This window comes from Pseudophryne corroboree, chromosome 2 (genome assembly GCF_028390025.1).
Source record: "Pseudophryne corroboree isolate aPseCor3 chromosome 2, aPseCor3.hap2, whole genome shotgun sequence".
NCBI lineage: Eukaryota > Metazoa > Chordata > Amphibia > Anura > Myobatrachidae > Pseudophryne > Pseudophryne corroboree.
Window position 1 is genome coordinate 891,273,685 of NC_086445.1, and position 24,907 is coordinate 891,298,591.

At 43.1% G+C, this 24,907-nt stretch overlaps 1 protein-coding gene and 1 pseudogene across 1 annotated transcript in view; one reads left to right on the top strand and one right to left on the bottom strand.

Annotated features, from left to right (window-relative positions):
- Positions 1-24,907, bottom strand: part of WSCD1 (WSC domain containing 1) — a 259,167-nt gene that overhangs the window by 40,163 nt on the left and 194,097 nt on the right. The window lies entirely within an intron of this gene.
- On the top strand, positions 12,669-12,786 carry LOC135052648 (5S ribosomal RNA; annotated as a pseudogene).

A 24,907-nucleotide genomic window follows, 5' to 3' on the forward strand; every position in this document is an offset into this window, starting at 1 on the left:
TGATATACACATTATTTGGGGGTGCTCTCCTCACAGATGACTTTTGTACCAGCAAACTGGACTCTGTCTGTCTTGACGAGTGAATTTGTATGGACAAGGGTTGAACACCAATGATTTTATACAGCATGTATGATGTTGTTTTGGTTTTCCTTCATTCTTTCATATACCACTATACATACATTATAAATTATTTAGGAAAATGTCAAAATAAATGTGACCACTTTTATATAAAAGTTCCAGCTGTTATGTGTTGTTATTTATTTATTTATTTATTTATTTATTTATTTATTAAAGTGGTAATAAAAGACTTCAGCTATTATGGAGTTTACTGTACAAAGCAGATGATCCTGCCATATGTGGAGAGTGAGAAAAGCAAGATGATCCAGTCATGTGGGAAGAGGGGAAGGAGTGAGATGATCCAGTCTTATGGGAAGAGAGGCCGATGACTGATTGTGTGGGGAAGGAGGCAGATGAGCTGGCCGTATGAGTAGAAGAAAGGAGGCAGCTGATCTCAGAGAGTGAATGGGGGAGAAATAGGGGAAAGAATAAGGGGAGATGGGAGGAATAGGGTGAGATCAGAAAAAAAAAACAACTGCAGTTAGCAACCCAGCAAATGAAAGGTCCAAAATAGCCGTGGCTATCAGGACCAAGATCTGAAAAAAGCTTTTCACAGTTTGGTAAAGTGGCCCAGACCATAGACTCGATTGAGTGTAATGAGAACTGCATTGGTCATTTGCCTAAATGCAAACATAATAGAGCCCTTAAAATACCACCGCCTTCCAAAACATAGTGTATGAGTATACAGGTAAAACATGAAAAGCCCGCTACAGTATATGTCAGTTCTAGGACAGGGAACATTGCAGAGTGACATTGATTACAAATGTGTTATACTATAAATGTGTTCTGACCTTAAGTTAAAGTACTTGCTTTTTCAATAATTCTAAGCAAGGAATCCATGTACGGTAATCTATTTATATAGTATTTTTCAAATTGTCCTCCATAATAAATTAAACTTTATAAATCTGATGTTTGAATAACATGAACAATAACCCTACTGTTATACACTAGGTAGGAAACACTTGACCACTTCAACTAAAGCTTGGCTGCCATGGGAAGTAAAAGCCATACTGTACACTTGAATTGGACAATAATGTTTATACAAAGTGAAGTACTTTAGTCATACTTATTTTTAGCATTTTAATCATTACACTGTGCCCTAAAAAATATTCTCTAAGTCATGCAAGATCATTTAAGGGCTGTGATAGCAACTAAACATTACCAAGATAATACTCAGACTCACTAAAACCCCTTTCACACTACTGCAAAATCTCAGATTATTGCAGGGTTAACCCAGGTCACAGCTTTGTGTGAAAGGGTTAGCCTGGGTCCAGTGACCCGGGAATCCAACCTGGGTAGCTACTGTACGCAGGTTGGTCCAGGAAGGACACGGGTTATAGGGCTGTGTGTACGGGTAACCTTGGTCATCTGACCTGGGTTTCCATTCACAGCATATGGAGAGCAATATTCCAGGCGCTTGGAAATGATGTCATCTCCAAGCACCGACAGAGATAAGTCCTGGCTTCAAACCTGTGTTACGTGACCCAGGGTTTCGGTTTGAAAGAGGTATTACAAGTGTGTTCTCCAATATTATGTCTTTTGCGCCATATGGATTGTGCTACCTGTCACATATTATTTCCACAATTTTGCTATTTGTTCTCACTACTTTTCTCCTTAATCTGTGTCTTGGTTTGCAAATAGTGTACTAGGCTTTTTGTGACAAAGGAGTTTATATAATGTGGAAGATTAAGCAGAATTACACATGGTTAGGGTCATTCTGGACTTGGCTTATGTACTTTTTCCTCAACTTTGTGTCTCAGTTTGCTTATAATGTATAACATACTTAGGATCAGTGTTTTGATACGGCTAAGTGACAGATTCCGTGATATGCTATTGACAACAATTTGAGGATAGGTGTATGTGGACCATACTTACCTACATTTCCACTCTGTCCTATGGAAGATGCAGCTAACCTGAGGAGAGGGTGGGTCCTGTGCTACATGTCCCTAGGCCCCGTACCCTCACTAGGAATGATGCAAACTGAGGATTGATTGAGCAGGATCTGTGCCAATATGATGTGATTTTTATAGAAACATGTAATTTTGTCCCTACCCACTCCCCATCCCCATAGTGCTCACTCTTCTAGGGGTCTGGAAGACTACTTGCAAATGTGGGCATCCCCCACACCTTCAGGGAAGAGTAGACAACTATGATGTGGACATGTCTGTATATACAGTATATATACAGTGATAGATTCTAAAGGCATTATGTATCATTGTAATTTGTTCCAGACATTAACTGGATACTGAAAGGTATGCATGAAAGCTGTGATAGAGGAGATATCATGGATTAAGGACTCAAAGAACATGGCCTTTTCCTTAGGGTTCTATGGAAAGAAATTAGATGTACAGTAGTCCAATTTACCAGGCTCTGAAAACTTTAGGTTTTTGGTCCAGATAGCAAACGTCATCTTCAGATGTTAGGACTTGTAACCTACAGGCTACAGTGGCTGTTTTTTTGCAAGAGAAGAATATTCTGAACTCTTCCCAGCAGCCTTTACTGTGTGAGTGCACTCCAATCCGGTAATAATGTGATAGTGAAAGCTACAAATGAGCAGCAGAACATTTTAAGCACAGTGCATGACATTTTATTTTTCTCTTTTTTTGTAAGCCTGAATTGCATGCTCCAGTTACCTGGAGCAGAACAAAGTCTGCGCTTACGGATTGTGTCTTTGGATCCTTTCAAAAAGAAAATAATATTTCTCCCCATTCCCAGAAGGCAACTTCAGGGCCCCCTTTGCCGAGCTATTATTGCAAAGTAGTTTTTATTTTACTGTATACAATGTTGTGATTTGTAAATATTTATTATTATTTTTTTTAATACAAGTAGAAAGGAATGCCACATCTAAGCTCTAAATCTAGCGAAAGTAGGTTTCCTATCTCAGCAAGTAGCAGCGATAGTAAGTCAGCCCTAATACCTGTCTTTAATAAAGAAGCCCATACATCTTCAAATAATGTAGTGCTGACTTTTTTAACCTTTACTGATTTTTGTGATATATTTTAAATGAAGAAATACAATGTATTATTAGTAAGTTTAAAAAGACGTCCAGCCAACTGTGAAAGATGCAAGGTTCCCGTCTTGTGGACCGCCCAACAGAGATACAATAATTTCACAGGTGATGGCGCTCATTTTAGTGATAACAAATATTGTAATGAAGCATCATAAACAAGTCTGATAATACTCAGTCCGTAAATTTGTTAATTGTAATGTGGAGTCTCCTCCTTGATGTCCCCTTATTGGTGTGTTGCTCAAGTATGTGATAAAAAGAGCATTAACGTCAAATATATCATAGTGTAGTATGTCTCAAATATTGTTATGCACACCAGTGCCTGCAGGAATGTACTGGTGTTTGAACTGTTATGCACACCAGTGCCTGCAGGAATGTACTGGTGTCTGAACAGAGAGGGATGCAAAACAAATGAACTCACAGACAGACTGGGAAATATGACATAACGTACACAGAAGGTGATAGGGTAACAAAACCAACACAGAGTGAACAGAGAAGCCCAGAGGCTAAGAAACTGGGTGTCTCCCTAGTATTAGAAATGCTCAGATGGAAAAAGCAAGATGTTGTGTTTTAATACGTAGAGAACCCGAAATGCTGTTGCTAAGGGCAACAGCAAAACCCTAAAGGGTTACCAACGGGTGTGGCAGTAAACTCCTTGGTCAGAGATGGAATAATAGACACAAGGAGAGTCTCCACAATCCTAATTCTCACTTGCAGGGCCCAGGTACAGCTTACTGCCACTAAACTGACACATGGACACCCTGCACAGTGAGAGAGGATTAAGCAGGCAGGTCTGAAAGTACAGCCACAAACCTGCTGGGTTCACAGAATATCAAAAGAACCTCAGCAGGCTAAACGACTGACTCCAGTCTTACTGCTAGGTCTGGATTGGCAGAGTGTAGTACCAAATCCCCAGGCCTATTTGCAGTAAGCAACAACAAATACAAAGCTACACAGTACTGGCTAACTTTCAGGTACTGACTAACCAACAAAGATTCAGCAGCATCTGCTTAACCTGAGAAGAGGCCTTATAAAGCAGGTGCTGTCCACGCCCCCCTCAGACCTCACAGACTGTGAGCACAAAAACCAGCACCGGATCCCCTGCCTGTAACCACTGCACAGCAAAAGACCCGAACCGGAGTATCAGCTGCGCTCAGGTTACTCCGCTAGCACTTGTCTCCCAGTTGCCATGACGACGTGGCAGCACAGGGCAGGAGACCCTAACAGTACCCCCCCTCTGACGAGGGGTCAAAGAACCCCTACCACCGGGTTTATCGGGGAACTGCGAGAAGAAAGAGCGTATCAGTCTGGGGGCATGAAGATCACAACTGCGCACCCACGACCGCTCCACCGGGCCATACCCCTTCCAGTGCACCAAAAATGACAGCCGACCCTGAACCATCTTGGAGTCAAGAATCCTTTCAACAACAAACTCCCTCTGGCCACGTATCAGAAGAGGGGAAGGTCTTCCTCTGGAAGAAGGATTACTAATCGCCCGTTTTAAAAGGGAACAATGAAATGTTTTATTGATACCCAAAGAACGGGGCAGATCTAACTGAAATGCCACCGGATTGATAACCCTGGTGATCTTATAAGGGCCGATGAACCGGGGGCCTAACTTATGAGATGGCTGTCTCAACTTCAAATTCTTGGTAGACAACCAGACGAAGTCTCCTAATTTGAAGCTGCAGGGTCTTTTCCGCTTATCAAAAACCCTTTTGGTCACTAATGACACAGACACAAGGGCTTTCTTCACTTTCCTCCAAATACCTCTAAGGACCGAAACGACAGAGGAACCACCAGGCGTGGAGTCCAGGGGGTCAAAAGAATTGGCCTTAGGATGATGCCCATACACACAAAGGAAGGGAGAGATCCCTGTAGCAGAGTGAGCCGCGTTGTTATAGGCAAACTCCGCCATTGACAGATGAGCAACCCAGTCAGTCTGACACTTGGAGACATAACACCTGAGGAACTGCTCCAAGGACTGGTTCACCCTTTCAGTCTGCCCATTAGACTGCGGATGGTAGCCTGACGACAAGCTGACAGAAATCTGGAGATCGGAACAAAATGCCCTCCAGAATTTGGCCACAAACTGGGATCCGCGGTCAGAGACCACATCAAGTGGCAACCCGTGGAGACGCACAACATGCAGCATAAATAATTCAGACAGGCGTCTGGCCGATGGCAGCCCAACCAGTGGAACGAAGTGCGCCATCTTCGAAAACCTGTCAACGACAACCCAGATGGCTGTCATCCCCGAGGATTTGGGCAAGTCCACAACAAAATCCATTGAAATGTGGGTCCATGGCTTAGATGGAATAGAGAGTGGATGTAATGGGCCAACAGGAACCCCTCTAGGAGTCTTATTTCGGGCACAGATGTCACATGCCCGAACCCACTGATCCACATCCTTAGCCACCGAGGGCCACCACACCGCCCTAGATAGCAACTCCCGAGTTCTGGCAATACCCGGGTGACCTGCCGACTTCTTGGCATGGAATTCCAGGAACACTCGCTGTCTTAACCTAGGAGGCACAAACAAAAGACCTACCGGAAGGTCTGGAGGAGCCTGCTCCTGTGCTCTAAGGACTAATGACAAGAGGTCCTGGGTAATGCCCACTTTAATACATGATGGGGACACAATGGGCAACGGCTCCTCGGTGGTCTCCTGGATTGGAGCAAAACTCTGCGAGAGCGCATCAGCCTTGATGTTTTTTGACCCAGGGCGATATGTTATCAAAAAATTAAAGCGAGCAAAAAACAAAGCCCATCGTGCCTGCCTGGCATTGAGACGCTTCGCTGACTCTAAATATGCCAAATTCTTATGGTCGGTGAGAATTGAGACCACAAACTTAGCCCCCTCAAGCCAGTGTCTCCACTCCTCGAGTGCATCCTTAATAGCCAACAATTCCCGGTTACCCACGTCATAATTCATCTCGGCAGGCGAAAATTTACGGGAAAAGTAAGCACAGGGATGAAGGCGATTATCAGACACTCCCATCTGAGAGAGCACTGCCCCAATACCCATCTCAGAGGCATCCACCTCCACCACAAAAGGACGCTCTGGATCTGGGTGTCGCAGCACCTTGGCCGAGACAAATGCCCTTTTGAGACGGGCAAAAGCCGCTTTGGCCTCACGAGACCAGTGAGCAACATCCGCCCCTTTCTTAGTGAGTGCCACCAAGGGCGCCACTATAGACGAAAATCCAGCGATAAATCGTCTATAAAAATTTGCAAAGCCCAGGAAACGCTGAAGCGCCTTCAAACTAGTGGGCTGCACCCAATCCAGGACTGCCTGTACCTTGGAACCCTCCATTTGGAAACCTTCTGGGGAGATAATATATCCTAGAAATGCGATTTGCTGAACTTCAAATTCGCACTTCTCCAGCTTCGCCCCAAGCCGGTGGTCTCTGAGTTTCTGGAGGACTAAGCATACATGCTTCCGATGTTCCTCCAGGGAATGGGAGAAGATTAGGATGTCATCTAAGTATACAACTAAGAATCTATCCAAATATTCCCTGAGCACATCGTTCATGAAATCCTGGAAGACTGCCGGGGCATTACAGAGCCCAAAAGGCATCACCAAATATTCATAATGCCCTGAGTGGGTTTTAAAGGCAGTCTTCCATTCATCCCCCTCTCTTATTCGGATTAGATTGTACGCACCGCGTAGGTCAATCTTAGAAAAAATGGTGGCAGTACGAAGCTGGTCAAACAAGACCGAAATGAGAGGCAGTGTGTATGAGTTTTTAATCGTGATACGGTTCAATTCCCTGAAGTCGATGCAGGGTCGCAATGAACCGTCCTTTTTACCCACGAAGAAGAACCCCGACCCAACTGGGGACTGTGAAGGTCTGATAAATCCTTTAGCCAAGTTCTCCTGAATGTACTCTGCCATAGCCTGAGTCTCAGGACGTGACAGGGAGTACAACCTGCTCTTGGGAAGCTTAGCATTCGGCAACAAATTAATGGCACAGTCATAGGGGTGATGGGGAGGTAGTACCTCTGCAACTTTTTTGGAGAACACGTCCGCAAAATCTGCATAACACCCTGGTAATCCTGGCAAACTTAGCTGCAAGAGCCTGACTGGAAGGCTCAAGCAACTCCTGAAACAATCAGCACCCCAACTAAGAATCTCCCCAGAGACCCAGTCAAATTGAGGATTGTGGGCCCTTAACCAGGGTAACCCCAACACCAATGGGGCAAAAGTACAGACAGTCACATAAAAGGACAATTTTTCAGAGTGTGTGGCTCCAATAAACAAAAAAATCTGGCTAGTGCAAGAGGTAATTTTACCCTGGGATAATGGTTCCCCGTTTAACCCACAAATCTCAATTTCCGATGCCAAGGGTACTAAGGAAACAGAGTGTTTCAGGGCGAATTGGCGGTCCATAAAAACCCCGTCGGCCCCACTGTTCACAAAGGCCCCAGTCTTGACAGTTTGACCGAGGATCTTCAAGGTCACCGGAATGATAAAAGTCTTCTTGGGAAATTCTGACTTCTGGCCTGACAGGATATTTCCCATCACCCTCAGGCCCTGAAGTTTTCCGGCTTTTCTGGGCATGATACTACCACATGACCCTTATTCCCACAGTACAAACACAACCCCTGCTGTCTCCTCCGCGTCTTCTCACGCGAGGAGAGGCGGGTAGCCCCAATCTGCATAGGCTCCTCGGAAAATTCCTCAGAGTCTGAGGTTCCCTTGGGAAAGAAGGAAACCTCGGTCTCCCTTTCAAGCCTACGCTCTCTCAGCCGTCTATCCACCCGGATGGATAACTGCATGAGCTGATCCAAGCTATCAGGCAAGGGATATTGTACCAGTTGGTCTTTTATCTGGTTAGAAAGACCTCTTCGGTACTGGTGTCTCAGGGCTGGGTCATTCCACTGGGTATCATGGGCCAACCTCCGAAACTCCGTACAGTAAACCTCAAATGGCCTTCGCCCTTGCTTAAGGATCGAAATCTGAGCCTCGGCTGAGGCCGTCTTGTCAGGGTTATCATACAACATGCCCAGTGCTGTAAAAAAAGCATCAACACTTTTAAGCGACGGACAGTCAGGCTGCAACCCATATGCCCAGACCTGTGGGTCTCCTTGTAGCAAGGAAATCACTATGCCCACCCGCTGAATCTCTGACCCAGAAGACTGAGGCCTAAGCTGGAAATATAACTTGCAGCTCTCCTTGAAACAAAAGAACTGCGAGCGATCTCCAGAAAAACGATCCGGAAGATTTACTTTCGGCTCCTTAACCCCTGAAGGTGCTGCTGCTGCGGGAGCTCCGCCAGCGGCCTGGGAGGTGTGCATTTTAATGGACAAATCATTAAATTGACGAGTGAGGACCTGCACCTGATCGACCACCTGTTGCAACGTATTTTGAGGGGTATGCTCCATATTCCCACAAAATTTCAACAGGAGTATTGGGCTGCTGAATATGTTATGCACACCAGTGCCTGCAGGAATGTACTGGTGTTTGAACTGTTATGCACACCAGTGCCTGCAGGAATGTACTGGTGTCTGAACAGAGAGGGATGCAAAACAAATGAACTCACAGACAGACTGGGAAATATGACATAACGTACACAGAAGGTGATAGGGTAACAAAACCAACACAGAGTGAACAGAGAAGCCCAGAGGCTAAGAAACTGGGTGTCTCCCTAGTATTAGAAATGCTCAGATGGAAAAAGCAAGATGTTGTGTTTTAATACGTAGAGAACCCGAAATGCTGTTGCTAAGGGCAACAGCAAAACCCTAAAGGGTTACCAACGGGTGTGGCAGTAAACTCCTTGGTCAGAGATGGAATAATAGACACAAGGAGAGTCTCCACAATCCTAATTCTCACTTGCAGGGCCCAGGTACAGCTTACTGCCACTAAACTGACACATGGACACCCTGCACAGTGAGAGAGGATTAAGCAGGCAGGTCTGAAAGTACAGCCACAAACCTGCTGGGTTCACAGAATATCAAAAGAACCTCAGCAGGCTAAACGACTGACTCCAGTCTTACTGCTAGGTCTGGATTGGCAGAGTGTAGTACCAAATCCCCAGGCCTATTTGCAGTAAGCAACAACAAATACAAAGCTACACAGTACTGGCTAACTTTCAGGAACTGACTAACCAACAAAGATTCAGCAGCATCTGCTTAACCTGAGAAGAGGCCTTATAAAGCAGGTGCTGTCCACGCCCCCCTCAGACCTCACAGACTGTGAGCACAAAAACCAGCACCGGATCCCCTGCCTGTAACCACTGCACAGCAAAAGACCCGAACCGGAGTATCAGCTGCGCTCAGGTTACTCCGCTAGCACTTGTCTCCCGGTTGCCATGACGACGTGGCAGCACAGGGCAGGAGACCCTAACAAATATAGAATACGGACAGCCCATGTGTTCTCTCAACTGCTCTATGAGCATTGGGGGATGCGGTTATGTGACCGGCGGTCACAATACCGGCACCAGCATCCCGAACACTGACTAGCCCACTGGGACTATTCCCAGTTGTAAGTGGGAACAGAAGCTGTGGCGAGCACAGAGAGCCAACGAGCCCGCAAGGGGCTTTTTTGCGCTCGCCCACAAGGGGCTTCGTTGCATCCCTCCCACTTTGGCCATCTGACAGATGGGATCCCGGCGTCGGTGTGGTGACCGCCGGTCTCCCAACCACTGGTCACCCAATACCAACCCAGCGATAGGGTAAGGGGGGCACCATAGACTATTCACTTCTCAAGCAAATGTCTCTAAATTGTATCAAAATTCAGAGGGGTTGGAGGCAGCACTGGACTTATTCTTGGGAAGGATTGTATATATACATCTTAAACAAAAACCAACAATAGAAAAAAATCAAAACAGTCCCCTGAACGGGGAATCAGTTATAAATATATAGGTTGGTGATGCTCCCAGAGTCAATAATACAAGTGGTCGTTTTTTAAGGGAAAAGAGAGACTCTGTGTTGGGCCACTCTTTGCGTAATATAAATTGTGTTAAAACGTAACTTTTATCAAGATTTATCTTAAAATATTGTACAGACTTTTGTATAAAAATGATCACTGATTAAGGAACAGAGAAATGCTCACATAGGGATTTGGAGGCCAATTCAGTAAGGTCAGCAAATTCTGCTAATCAGCAGAATTTGCTAGCCATTAGCACGCATGCTGGGGGCCGCCTAGCGCTGGGCAAGGCCGTCCAGCATGCTGACCGGAGCCTCCCCCCCTTCTTCAAGCAGAAATTGCGAACATCACGCAATTTCTGCTTGTTAGCAGAAATTAAGGATAACTCCTGCCGGCGCAGCTTAGCTGTGACCGCAGGAGTCCCGGTGCCATTTCTGTTGTCTCAGCGGCTGCGTGTGACGTCACGCAGCCGCTGTGGCTGCACCCCTGACACGCTCCCTATCGCGCGTACCAACCCACCGTTTGGGCTGGCACGCCCCCGCAACGCTCCGTTTCCACCCAGAAAATGGAGCGTTGCCACCCCCTCCCACCTCGCGACCGCCTCTGCCTGATTGACAGTCAGAGGCAATCGTAATTTATGCGGCCCCCCGCAGAAATTGTGGACACGTGCGCAGTAGGGCTACTTGCGATTCATAATGAATTTGCCCCTTGATTACCCAGTGTGAGCATAGGTTATGTTCCCATTTAGAATTCGAATGCACCTGGGTGAAAATATTATAAAACAAATACAATAATTGGAAGTGCTTATATCATCAATTATTCAAACAAAATATCTTATAATGATACACTTCTTTATGATAGCTCTCTTGGTATGTATAATACTGAGGCAAAATAGTTTCTAAGTAATATTGATAAATACCTTCATTTTTAGTACATACGATAACTTTCCTGGTATATATAATGTTTGGGCAGAGATAACTTTTACATATTGCTGATAAAAACCTTGGTTTGTAATGCTGAGTAAGATTTTTCTCTTCTTGTACTCGATAGGAGATAGGATAGTGTTGGAAAAAGTAAGAAGAATAGAGGTAGGGCCAATGTTTTCTCCACCACTTCTGCTGTTTGTGGGTGTTTATATATACCTACTGCACCTGATATTCCAAGGGAGTCACCCACCTTGTACTAATCAGGCCTATCACTGCTTTGCTTCCAAGATCAGACGGATTTGGGCGTGTCCTGTGAGGTGTGGCAGTAGTAATAGTCCAACAAATGAGAGAGTATGTGGTTGTGGCTTAATTACCAAAGTGAGAACTTCTGCTGTCCTGTTGTCATGCCCCAAATCCCTGCTACTGATGCATTGCAGGGAGACTGATATCAGGCATGGGATGAGAGAGTTCTCGAATAAATAGAAATAGGCAGACAATACCCCTACTTCTGCTGTCCTACTTCGGCTGTCTGACTGCACAGATGTGCAGGGGGATGCATTCGGTTGCCAAGCAACCCAGCGCATCTCACCGCGCCGCTCACCGAGTCCTCAGGGCGGACTCGGAGAGCGGCGCAGTGAGATGCGCTGGGTTGCTTGGCAACCGTCCCCCGATGCATCTATGCAGTCAGACAGCCGGAACAGGATGTGCACTCTGTTGTGTACATTTTGTACTCACCAGAGGTAATTATCCTCACCCCTCCCACTAGTACTAACCACCTATAAATAAAGGATTCTTCCTCAGAGTCACCACACAGTGAACAAGCCACACAGTGGAGCCAGACAGTGCACGGTCTGGCCCACATTGTGCTCCTGTGGTATTGTATAGCCCATTGTGGCTTTTATTTTTGCTATTTTCTAAGTATGTATACCTTTCATTGGTAATTGAACATTGATTATTAGGGCTCATACCTGGTTTACCTTTAATATTTTGTCAATTGGTCGTATGTATTTCTCATAAAAACGCTAGTTATTTAATGGCAACATTGATTCATTATACTTTGAGGGAATAAGCTACATACGCCTGTGTCTTTTGTAAAACATTAAGCTATCTATGAGCAATTTTGTCATTGGATTATAATTTGAAGGATAAAAAAGTCACTTTTGCCAGTGAGGTGCTAGATTTATTATATTTTGAGAGAATAAGCTACATATGCTTGTGTCTTTTGTAAAACATTAACTATTCAGGGGCAACTTTGTTGTCTGAATATAATTTGAGAGAAAAGGTCACATTGCTTATTCTCCTCAATATATATGGGTATATTGATTTCCATTTAAACATTTGTGGATAGGGAATATAAGCACTAACCACTTGGTTTCATTCATTACGTGCTGCAATATCTTTCATACAATTAAACAATTACAGAGTGTATTATGAGCATTGTACTTATAATATTTTTGTTCTTTTAGAATATCAATAGGAGAATTCTAATTTCCATAAACTATTTTTCTGTACCCCATCTCTCTCATCCACTGTCCGCTATAATCATATACAGTATGACAGTGGACAGCAGAAGTAGGGGTATTGTCTGCGTATTTCTATTTATTCGAGAACTCTCTCATCCCATGCCTGATATCAGTCTCCCTGCAATGTATCAGTAACAGGGATTTGGGGCATAACAATAGGACAGCAGAAGTTCTCACTTTGGTAATTAAGCCACAACCACATACTCTCTCATTTGTTGGACTATTACTACTGCCACACCTCACTGGACATGCCCAAATCCGTCTGATCTTGGAAGCAAAGCAGTGATAGGCCTGATTAGTACAAGGTGGGTGACTCCCCTGGAATATCAGGTGCAGTAGGTATATATAAACACCCACAAACAGCAGAAGTGGTGGAGAAAGCATTGGCCCTACCTCTATTCTTCTTACTTTTTCCAATGCTATCCTATCTCCTATCGAGTACAAGAAGAGAAAAATCTTACTCAGCATTACAAACCAAGGTATTTATCAGCAATATGTAAAAATTATCTCTGCCCAAACATTATCTATACCAAGAAAGGTATCATATGTACTAAAAATGAAGGTATTTATCAATATTACTTAGAAACTATTTTGCCTCAGTATTATACATACCAAGAGAGCTATCATAAAGAAGTGTATCATTATAAGAAATTTTATTTGAATAATTGCTGATATAAGAACTTTCAATTATTGTATTTGTTTTATAATACTGTATTTTCACCCAGGTGCATTCAAATTCTAAATGGGAATATAACCTATGCTCACACTGGGTAATCAAATCATTTTTATATAAAGGTCTGTACAATATTTTAAGATAAATCTTGATAAAAGTTAAGTTTTAACACAATTTATATTACGCAAAGAGTGCCCCAACACAGAGTCTCTCTTGTCCCTTAAAAAATTACCGTACCGAAACTCACAAAATAAAATTTAAAAAACAGCATATAAAGGTTTCTTTAGTGGTACTCTCCCTTCATCATTAATGGACAATGTTTCAATATTAGCTACACAGCACTGAATGAATCGTGCGCACCATACTCACTCTGGAAAGAGTCCTGATCCTCACATTAAGGTTTCTTTGATAAGGTGTAGCCCGATAATCACAGGAGTGATCCAATAAAATATATAGCGATTCAGCCACTTCTACGCTGAGCAGTAGTGGCAAAACAAAAAGTTTGTGATTCATATTCTGTGTAATGAGATACTGACTCAGAGACACTGCTCACTCATGAAGTGTAATGGAATACCTACTGTGATACCTTGGGGCGGCTGGATTGTTCTGGCCCAGGGGGTCCTGTACTCTGGACTAGAACTTTAGTAATATTAGGGACACACCTGATTAGGTCTTACCGTGGTAGGTGGGCCCATATGGTTGGCTATAATTATGCTAAGAACCTCAATTTTACTCCATATTTAATTGCAGAGTTTGTTAGAATTGTTCTGATCAGCAGTGTTCTTAGTACTTAGAGTGTGCACCTGCATTTTCTATTTTTTCTAGCTATATCGGCAGGGCTGGCTGTGTGTACAGTCGACCCTCTGAGCATCCCATATGTCGGTAGCAGGAAATGCTGACATTGACATCACAGCTAGGCGGGCATTTACATTTACATGCCCGCCCAGTTATGATGTATGGCACAACATCAAGTGGATGATTGGTAAGTATGTTTGCTTATCAAATTGTCCACTCTATCGGCAGATCAGTCGTTATGGTGTGTACCCAGCATTAGCTACTGCGTATAATACAGTGCTTATCTTTACAAATAATAGCAAAAGTATCAAAATATTTATTACTCGGTTGCTTATTGGCTAATATGAACACTGGCATCTCTTTCAGAGTATACAGATTTCGGTTTAATATAGTTTGAGTCAAGCTGAATGATCTCATGTAATAATTGTAATTATCTTTAGAAAAAATATGCAGTCAAGCTTATCACAGGCTTATACAGAATTCTAAAATGCGGGAGGGCAGCAGCCTGTGATGAATGAATGTTTGCACATGCACCATATGACACACAATATACAGAACTGTGTAATCTGCAGAAACATAACACAATATGTTAATGAATTATTCAGATCATCAGCAGAACATGGTTTTTTACTAGGGTCTTGTACAGTACAGTACATATGTGCTAGTTTTTTTGTTTTGTGTTTTAATTATGTGAATTGAGGAAGCCTACAGTGAGTGCAAGCTGGTAGTATAACCGCTAGTCACAATGTATGACAAATATGTTGGTATCTGCCATGCATGTTTTGTTTATACCATTTTTTGGCTTTTTTAAAATCAAAAATACAGCCAAATATAGTATGAGACCACAGGGGAACTTATGAGCTAGAGAAAAAGCGCAGCACGACAGTGTAAGTGCCAGAAAAGTGCGGATTTATGGGGGAACAGCAAAATCCTACATGTAAAGAATCCTTGACTTGTCAAATTTGATCACTTTTGGCTCAGAATCGGTGAATCAAGGATTTTGCTGATGACCTGACCCAGGTATCGGCAAAACGGGAAATTGTTGCAAATGATTGTAGATGTATGGGCTCATTATGTCTCGTCTGTCATATATAATGAAGGGATCAAAGACAACAAACACAAAGCAGTTTTCAGTATAACCTGTCTTTGGGGTGCTTAAAATAGGTTCCAGCCCTAGAAACCTGGCTAGGCTATGAGTTGGCACTAGGAATCTGACTAGGAAATGTCTCAAAGGCTGCATATTAGGGGTATCTGAACTGTCTTGAGTCTGATGTCTATTGTTCAGTTCATCGGAGTTATCTTGATGACATACACTATCAAATGGACTCAATGTAAAGCAAAAATGGAAAACTAATTATGTTACTCTAGCAATCATAGCACTCAATCAAGTATAATGATTTAAATATGAATACATCAGAAACACAGAAAACCCATTTGCGGGAGAGATGTAAATGCAGCACACTGTATCTCCCGTTTCCACACATACATACAGTACATGATTACTTCTTCTGCCACTAATGTGTCAGCATAATACATTTGTTCGGTTTGTATAAAATAAGCAACAGCACCTACATATTTTGCAGAACAGTTCGGTTTACAATAGTCGCCAAATTTACATTTAAATAAAATAAATATTAATAATAAATGGATACTTTACTTTACAGACAGTTTCATTATGCTATGTGTGATGCTGTCTAATGGACTTCAATACACTACAATCCACATCATGATATTTTCCACTTCATCACATAGTAATGTATTGTGTGTGTGTGTATATAATAAGAATAGGAAATGAGAATTACATATATTATACTGAATATATGGTAAGAGGAACGCTATACAGAAAAATACAGGCATTTCCAGGCCCAAGAAATGAAATCTTTAAAATGAAGGATTATATCTTGAATCTCGATAATAGGTACGATAAGCTGAATCTGTTGTGTGCATACTAATAGAAAATGTGAATGTTTGTCAGTGTTTTAAAAACACTTTATTTCTCAGATTTCGACACAGCTGAGGCTTGTTGTTATATCAAAAAGCATTGTTAGTGTGTGCGTTTTCTACTCGATACGCAGAAATTGATTTACTTATCATTTATCTATGCATAGCTCGCACAGAGCCAGGTATTTTATGGGCTGAACCAATATCTTTAAGATTGCAGCCTATTCATTCACTAAGTGACATTACTAAAGAATGGGAAGCTGAATATAATGACTTAATTATAGATGATCTTTTCTTTTTTCCAGAAATACTAATCCTAAACAATAGAAAAGGAAATTTCAGTGAAAACCTTACAACAGGAGAAAGCACAGTCAAAAGGACTACATAGTATGGCCTTTTATATCATGTTTAGGGAGGCCAATCCCGGGATTGGAATCGTCAGGATCCCGGGATTTAGGCCAAAAAACGCCCGGGATTCAATCTCGGGATTGGAAGCTCCATGTAACGCTGCGCAATCCGCCATTACCCGCCGCTGAGACATTCGGATGTTTTCTACCCGCCCCCCACTGTATGGTGAGTTATGTGTGCGGGGCAGGCGGGGCGGGGCAAGGGTGTGGACACATAGGGAAAAGCCAATCCCGAGTATCCCGGGAATCCCAGGATTGACCATTTTTCAATCCCAATAACAAGGATTGAAAAAATAGCCCGGGATTGGCCTCCCTAATCATGTTATTCAGTGCTTGATGTGTGCCTGAATGAAACAGTATGTCATACCGACATTACACTTCACCGACTATCGCTGGGACAGAGACAGTGTGACTGCTCCCAGCTCTCGTCAACGAGCAGCTATGGCTTCTATTTTAAATTTGGTTCCGGTCACAAGTTTGTCTCAGCTTGAGGTGGCCTTTAAGCAGCGCCAGTCAAGGTGGCCGATGGCAATTATATTTTGCACCAGCCGCAAGCCAATTAAAAAGCACCCGAGGAGCAGAGAGGGAGCAAAGAAGACCTCCTGAAGACGAGAAGAAGGAAGAGGAGGTGCTACTGGCCAGGATGGGCCAGCAGTCTAAGTAAGAAGTTAAGGACTGAAGAAAGCTGCTGTGGTGTAAAGGAAAAGAGCTAAATGAAAATCTGCACTGCAGCCTCTACAAGTGACACGGTAGGTGGCTTTGGCCACCTCCACTCATTTAACTCTCCCTAGACCACCATGGTGGTTGGACACTAGGCTCAAACTGTGTAGTCAGGCATTAGGTCTGTGGTGCATGGTAGGCAGACAGAGAGCCCATGCCCCTGGTAAGTGACCCTGGGCATTCGACCCAGGTCACTGTGTCATTATTGTGAAGTGGAGGTATAGAAATATTAGCGGGGCTCAGGCCTTGGGTCTGCCTAACTAAAGCCTCCCTGATATTTCCATACCCCCACTTCACATTTTCAGCTTTGAACACTGATTTTTCTTTTCATTAATAGATCATTTAAACTGTCCATTTTGCTACATATAAAAGGAGAAATTATTTCCGCCTGCATAATTTATTATTATATGGAAGTAAATGCCAGCATTTCTGGAATTTCTTTTTTTCGATTGAATCCCTTCTACAGTATTTGTCTGTAGTGTCTGTCACAATCAAATGTTCTGAAAGTGCATTTCATGGTTTCACTGCTCACGGAAATAAATCTTTCCCATAACTGAAGATGAACCATTTTTCTTCCATCTGAAAGGAGTGACCTTGCATTGTCTGCAGAGACCTGGTACTGGAAAGGCTGCAAAAAGTTGTTGATTTTTGTTGTTTTGATCAAGAATTTACTTATAGAAAAGAAGTCTTACCCGAGGGGGTATAATTACTAAGCTTTGTAGAGAGATAAAGTGGCTAGAGGGCTTTATCTCTAGCCACTTTATCTCTCTCCAAAGAGATAAAGATGAAAAATTAGCTACTGTAATTTTTCAAATACTTAAATGGATTTAGCCATAAAAAGTGATAAAGTGGAGACTGATAAAGAGTGATAAAGTACCAGCCAATCAGCTTTCTAACTGCCATGTTACAGGATGTGTTTTAAAAATGACACTTTAGGCCAGTACTGACGGGAGAGATGTGTGCTGAGTGATCTCAGCACACATCTCCCCCCCCCCCCCCTCAGCACAGCGCAATGTGTGCTGAGTGAGGGAACAACAACGGGGGGGGCGCTCACTTCACACAGCGCTGAAGTGAGCGACCTGCTAGATTGAGCTGCGCATCGCTATCGCTGGGGGGCATACACACGACTGATCCGTGCTTAAAATATAAGCAATCTAGTCAGATTGCTTAGATTTTAAACACGGATCTCTCCGTGTGTACCCCCCTTTAGGAGCAGATTGGTTGGTACTTTATCACTCTTTATCAGTCTCCACTTTATCACTTTTTAAGGCTTAATATATTAGGGCCACAGCCTGTAACATGGCCAATTGGCTGGAACTTTATCTCTCCAAGGCTTAGTGAACAGATCCCTAAATTTAAAATAACCAGACATGGATAGCTCAATTACAACTGTTGTAACATGTTTTTCTTACTGCCATTGGTGGTCATTCCGAGTTGATTGCTAGCTGCATTCGTTCGCTGTGCAGCGATGAGGCAATTAAACAGCACTTATGCGTATGCGGCGCAATGCGCACGCACGACATACTATTACAACGAACGATGTTGTTTCACACAGGGTCTAGTGAAGCTTTTCAGTCGCACTGCTGACCGCAGAGTGATTGACAGGAAGTGGGAGTTCCTGGGTGTCAACTGACCGTTTTCAGGGAGTGTGCGGAAAGACGCAGGCATGCCAAGAAAAACGCAGGCGTGGCTGGGCGAACACAGGGCGTGATTGTGATGTCAAAACAGGAACTGAACAGTCTGAAGTGATCGCAAGCGCTGAGTAGGTTTTGAGCTACTCAGAAACTGCACACAAAAAATTGTAGCCGCTCTGCGATCCTTTCATTCGCACTTCTGCTGACGTAAAATACACTCCCAGTGGGCAGCAGGCATAGCGTTTGCACGGCTGCTAAAAACTGCTAGCGAGCGATCAACTCGGAATGACCACCATTATTCACTACTAGTGCAATTTCTGGATACAAATGAAAATAAGACATAGAAGTATATTTGCTATCTGTCAGTTTGTTGGAGGGGGTAGCCATCAATGTTTAACAACCTTCAATGGTTTGTTACAGATGGTTCAGATGGTTCTCTGCCATCAGTGCAAGGTGCTTAGTTCTGCCCCTTGTCATCCCACTTGTTCCCACCCCTCATTCTGAGTTTCCTACAACATTCCTGTGACGCAAAACAGTGATGCCCAATGAGAGTTAAACTATTGATCTTTTCTGTATCATCAGCACACAGCTCAGGGAGAAGATACCTGGTCCACAGAGGAAAAACAGTGAGTAATAATATTGTGCCTAAGGGTGGGTACACACCAGGACGACGGAAATTCAGACCAACGGCCATCCTGAATTCCCTTCGGACGATAAAATAAATGCTGGAACAATCACTGTTCTATCCTTCATTAATATGCACCAGGTTGTATGCTGTATCTTCCAGTTGGCTGTGCAGCAGGGCTGACATGCCGCGCGCGGGACATGCAACACGTGGGAGTGCACAAATCTCAGGTACACACTGCATGATGTAGACAATATGGCAAATCATCCTGACATGGTACTAGTGTGTACTCACCCTAACTTATTGACCTGGCAGTGCTATTACTCACAGGACACTGTTAGTGACACTGCCCCTCAAACCTTCTTGTGTCTCAGTTTCTCCTGTGACTGTGGGGTCTATTTACTAAGCCTTGGATGGAGATAAAGTCGTTGGAGATTACGCACCAGCCAATCACCTCCTAACTGTCATTTTTCAAACACAGCCTGTAACATGGCAGTTAGGAGCCGATTGGCTGGTACTTTTTCTCCAGCGACTTTATCTTCATCCAAGGCTTAGTAAATAGACCCTTGTGTGTGTTTGTCTTTTAGCGATGTCAGTGTGTCTGTCCCTCAATACTGTCTGTGGTCCTTTCTGTCCTATCAGTGAGTATGTGTTTTAGTCTTTACTGTAGCTCCTTCACAAGCTAGGTTACTTTTACTGTGCAGAGTAGTCCACCACCAAACATGGGAATGTGTAGTATTGGTTATGATTGTACACAAGGGTCGTGCAATAGGTTTCTGAACAGGTAGAGTAAACACAATCTGACTGTCTGGTTGTGAAATGTAATCTCTGGCTATAGTTCTTGTAAAATGTCAAGGCACACAACTGTATATAAGCAGCACTGCACACCGAAGAAATCAGAATGTTCACTTCCTTCGTTATGGAGTTTAACAGAGGACACTGGAGAATCATGATCTTCCACAACTACAAGAGTGGTCTGCAACAGCAGGAGAGTTTTGTCTGACTGCAAACTGCTTTTGGGGAGGAAGAACCTTCCTGAACCACTGTGTTTGAGTGGTTTGCAGCATTTGAGTGTGGGAGATGGTCCCTGGAATAGAAGAAGCGATGAGGGCCTACCTGTGTCCACCATCACCAAAGATATTGTTGCTGATGTGCAGACCATGGTTGAAGTGGACACCAGAGTGACCATGGCCCAGGAGGTAGACATCTCATTGGGATCCACCCACTTGATACTACATGAAAAGCTTGGCATGGGCAAGGTTTCTGCACCCTAACCCTAACCAAAGAGCTTGGTCATCCTCTGTACAGTCCAGGCTGGTCACTTTTCTGTAGACAAAATATTATATTATACTATTTGCAAACCATGTTACCCTTTTAAACATATTAGTAATTTCACTAAACAAGTAAACTATGTGTGAATAAGCAACTAAACCGAACTAAACCGTAAATCCGTGAAACATTTTAAATACAAAAAGTTTCTGCTTCAAGCTTATTGCGGAAGTTTTTCTTGACTCTTATACTAAATCAAATATTGGGAACACCCATGTACTACATGTCTTTGCCTCTGTTAGCAATATACTGTAAACATGACAACTTTCCTGAAATGTTTTAGAGACGACAGGATAAGCTCATCATGTACTGTACATTAAAAGGGTAATACTCTCATATCTGTAGCTTAGGTGCACTGTATATCTAATGATGGTGCAGTAGATACACCTGTTTTTGTGTAGTCTACACAACAGCTTTATTCTAGTACTGCACTGTTTTTGTACCTAGAAACTTAATTCTGGCTCCTATAATTCATATTTTTTTATTTAAGAAAATTAAGATGTACAGTATAAGTCAAGAACATTTTAAAAGCGCAAAAAGTGAAGCTGCAACTTTTCGTATGCAGAGAAAATTCTGCATGCTTCTACATTGACCACACAAATACTGAACAGCTTCATTGCAACACTGCAAGATAAAGCCTACTTGCTGACTTCCAGTCTCCTCCGGGATGGGGCAGCCAGGTTGGCTCAGCAGGGGGACGTGTTGCTAGAAAGTTGACGGACCCGGTGGGTATGATGATGTGATCATGGCCCTGCCCCCACTACTCAATGGGTGCTTACTGGTATTGTGAACTGGGGGTTGGGGCCAGGGTGATGCATTCAGTGTGGTGTCTGGACTGCCCACCTTCACTTATAAATGGGCGGCTGCAAGCGGGTGGATTCTGGCTCAGGGAGACTTACCTACTCTTCTGGGTGCAAACCTATTGGCTGTTCCCGGAAGATGTATAATTTCAAATTAACCTAAAACATACTGCCACCATACAAATCTGTGCCCATATTTTAGATGGGTGTGGTATTAAAGGTCGACCACACGTAGGTCGACAGTGTCTAGGTTGACCACTATTGGTCGACAGTAACTAGGTCGACAGGGATTCTAGGTTGTCATGGTGTCTAGGTCGACATGGTCTAGGTCGACAGGTCAAAAGGTCAACATGAGGTTGTTTTTTATTGTGTCGTTTTCACCATACAATGACTGGCAACCCCAACTAGAGTACCTCGTTCGCTCGCCATGCTTCGTGCAGGGTGCCTCGTTCCACTGCCGTAGTGCTCGGCACAGGTTACTGTTCCCAATCGTAGTCCACATGGATTGTAAAGTATGAAAAAGTTTTTAAAAAGTTTTTTTTAAACTCATGTTGACCTTTTGACCTGTCGACCTAGAACATGTCGACCTAGAGACCCTGTCAACCTAGTTACTGTCGACCAATAGTTGTCGACCTAGACACTGTCGACCTTAGTCTTGTCGACCTAGAGACGGGATACCATTTTAGATCTGCCCCTCCTATAAAGCAACATGGATTTACCAAAGTGAAATTTTAATAATCAATGCCTTTACTATTAACTTTAGACTATTAACTCCTGATTTTTGTTTTCAGACATACCAAGCAAATTTAAGTGCATGGGATGTTCCTTAATTTAAAGATACACTCCAGGACATTTATAATCAATGCTGACAGGTTCATCTTGGACTAATTGATAAGGACTAATTAACAAACTGAGCTAGAAACATACAACTCTAGTGAATGACTTATTAAATACTGAGTTTTATGGAGAGATTCATTAAGCATGCTAACACTTTCGTTAGAAGGCATAGGGGTCCTATAATAAATGTCTGTGTTTAGATGCTGCATCTGCTGGCAGAGATACTGAGCTCATTAAAAGTTAGTCTGTACTTGATGTCACCTAACTGGGCACACTAATGAGAAATGTGTGACAACATGTGTGAAAGGTAAGTCACACAACCAATTGTAGACTACACAATTACCACTGCTTATTTTTACCTTATGACTCTTGGACCTCATGCGTTCATCACTTCCCACACATACTGTTTCAGTCTACAACAAAATTCAGTGCTTAATTTAAATAGAGAAAAGTAATTTGTATCACACAGCACAGACTATTTATCTCTGCAGCACAGAACTGTGCAAAGGATACTTTTTTTATAATGTCTCTTTTTTTTTTTTTCTTCTTCTTCTTCTTCTTCTTCTTCTTCTTCTTATTATTATTATTATTATTATTATTAAATAATAACCTATTTTATATACTGTACAGTATATTACTCTGTAAAAGACAGATCTAGATCTGAATAAAAGTATCCACTGTAATCAAGTAATTCAAATGACCTTCACACACCCTTTATTGTTAGAGTTTGTAAAAATGTGGAGCGTGGGTTATAAGGACACCGAGACTTTCAGCAAGCCCAGGTGCTGGGGGACATAGCCACAAGAGACGTGGCTATGCCCCATACAGGACATATCAATGGTGGGTATGGATGTTGAATTGCAGGGGGACATGGTTACACCAGGGAATGGATTAATGTCAAATAGCCTACTTTTTAGCTAACACACACTTGTCTGGTTTTCCTCCGACACAACCATACTTTTTCTGTACTTCTACGAACTGTGGGCCTTATTCAGAGTTGTTAGCAAACAAAAAAAGTAGTAATTGGGCAAAACCATGTTGCACTGCAGGTGGGGCAGATGTAACATGTGCAGAGAGATTTAGATTTGGGTGGGGTGTGTTCAAACTGAAATCTAAATTGCAGTGTAGAAATTATGCAGCCAGTATTTACACTGCACAGAAACAACATAACACACCCAAATCTAACTCTTTCTGCACATGTTACATCTGCCCCAACTGCAGTGCAACATGGTTTTGCCCAATTGCTACATTTTTTAGGTTTGCTAACAAAACCTGGATAACCCCCTGTGTCCCTAGGGATCTGTGAGTAAATCAGGCTTTTTGGTGAAGCCTGGCCTTCCCCTTAGGGAGAGAATAGAAGACACTAAATAAATAATCCTTGTGTTGCTGTATGACTGTGAGCTATTTGGAAAGAGGCAGAGGTGCCTCCGGCAACATCTGGCTGACTGTTAATCAGTGGCAGATTTCCCACTAGGCACATGAGGCACATCTCCTCCAACCGGCTTTTGAGCAGCTGCTGATGCTTATTTTGATATAGCTGCACCAGCTCCAGATAAGGTTGGGCAATAATGTTGTGCCTGGGAACAGTTTGACCCTTAAATCCACCACTGCCTTGGTCCCTAGGGAAACCTGAGTCCGAAAATATGTACACACATCCCCAAACATGCACTGTCAGTGCCCCCTGTAGGATGCTGTAGTATACTTTGGTGTCGAGATAGGCAAAGTTAAGGACTATGGCCCTCATTCCGAGTTGATCGCACGCTAGCTGTTTTTAGCAGCCGTGCAAACGCATAGTCGCCGCCCACGGGGGAATGTATTTTCGCTTTGTAAGTGTGCGAACGCCTGTGCAGCCGAGCTCTGCAAAAATATTTTGTGCAATTTCAGAGTAGGTCTGAACTCACTCAGCCCTTGCGATCACTTCAGTCTTTTTGGTGCCGGAATTGATGTCACACACCTGCCCTCCAAACGCCCGGATACTCCTGTGTTTTCCCTACCACTCCCAGAAAACGGTCAGTTGACACCCATAAACGCCTTCTTCCTGTCAATCTCCTTGCGATGGACTGTGTGTATGGATTCTTCGTTAAATCCATAGCTCAGCAACGATCCGCACTGTACACGTACGATGCACATGCGCATTGCGGTGCATACGCATGCGCAGTAGAGATCTGATCGCAGCGCAGCTAAAATCAGCAACGTGAGATGAACTCGGAATGACCCCCCCATGTTGGCTGCAGTCCAAAAATGGAATTACAGTACATATTATACGGTATATTGTAGATTTATATATATATATATATATATATATATATATATATTTATTTATATATATAGAGAGAGAGAGATATATTTATTTATATATATAGAGAGAGAGAGAGAGGGAATCTAATTAGCTGGCACTCTCATCCTTCATTATTCATACTGTGGTGCCTGGTACATGTAATGTATTATCATACTGATTAATGCACTCAGCGGTCTCATTCAATTATCTAGTAATCACACCATAAAGTACTTGCAACATTTCCGGTCTTATTTGCCCGTCTTCAGGCAGCACATACAACATGTTGTATGTGCTGCCTGAAGACGGGCAAATAAAGCCTGGAACGGTGGGAGTACCTTATGGTGTGATTACTTGATATACACATACAGATATACACATACATTCCAAAGTGGTGGCACTTAGGTACAAACAACACAACATTATG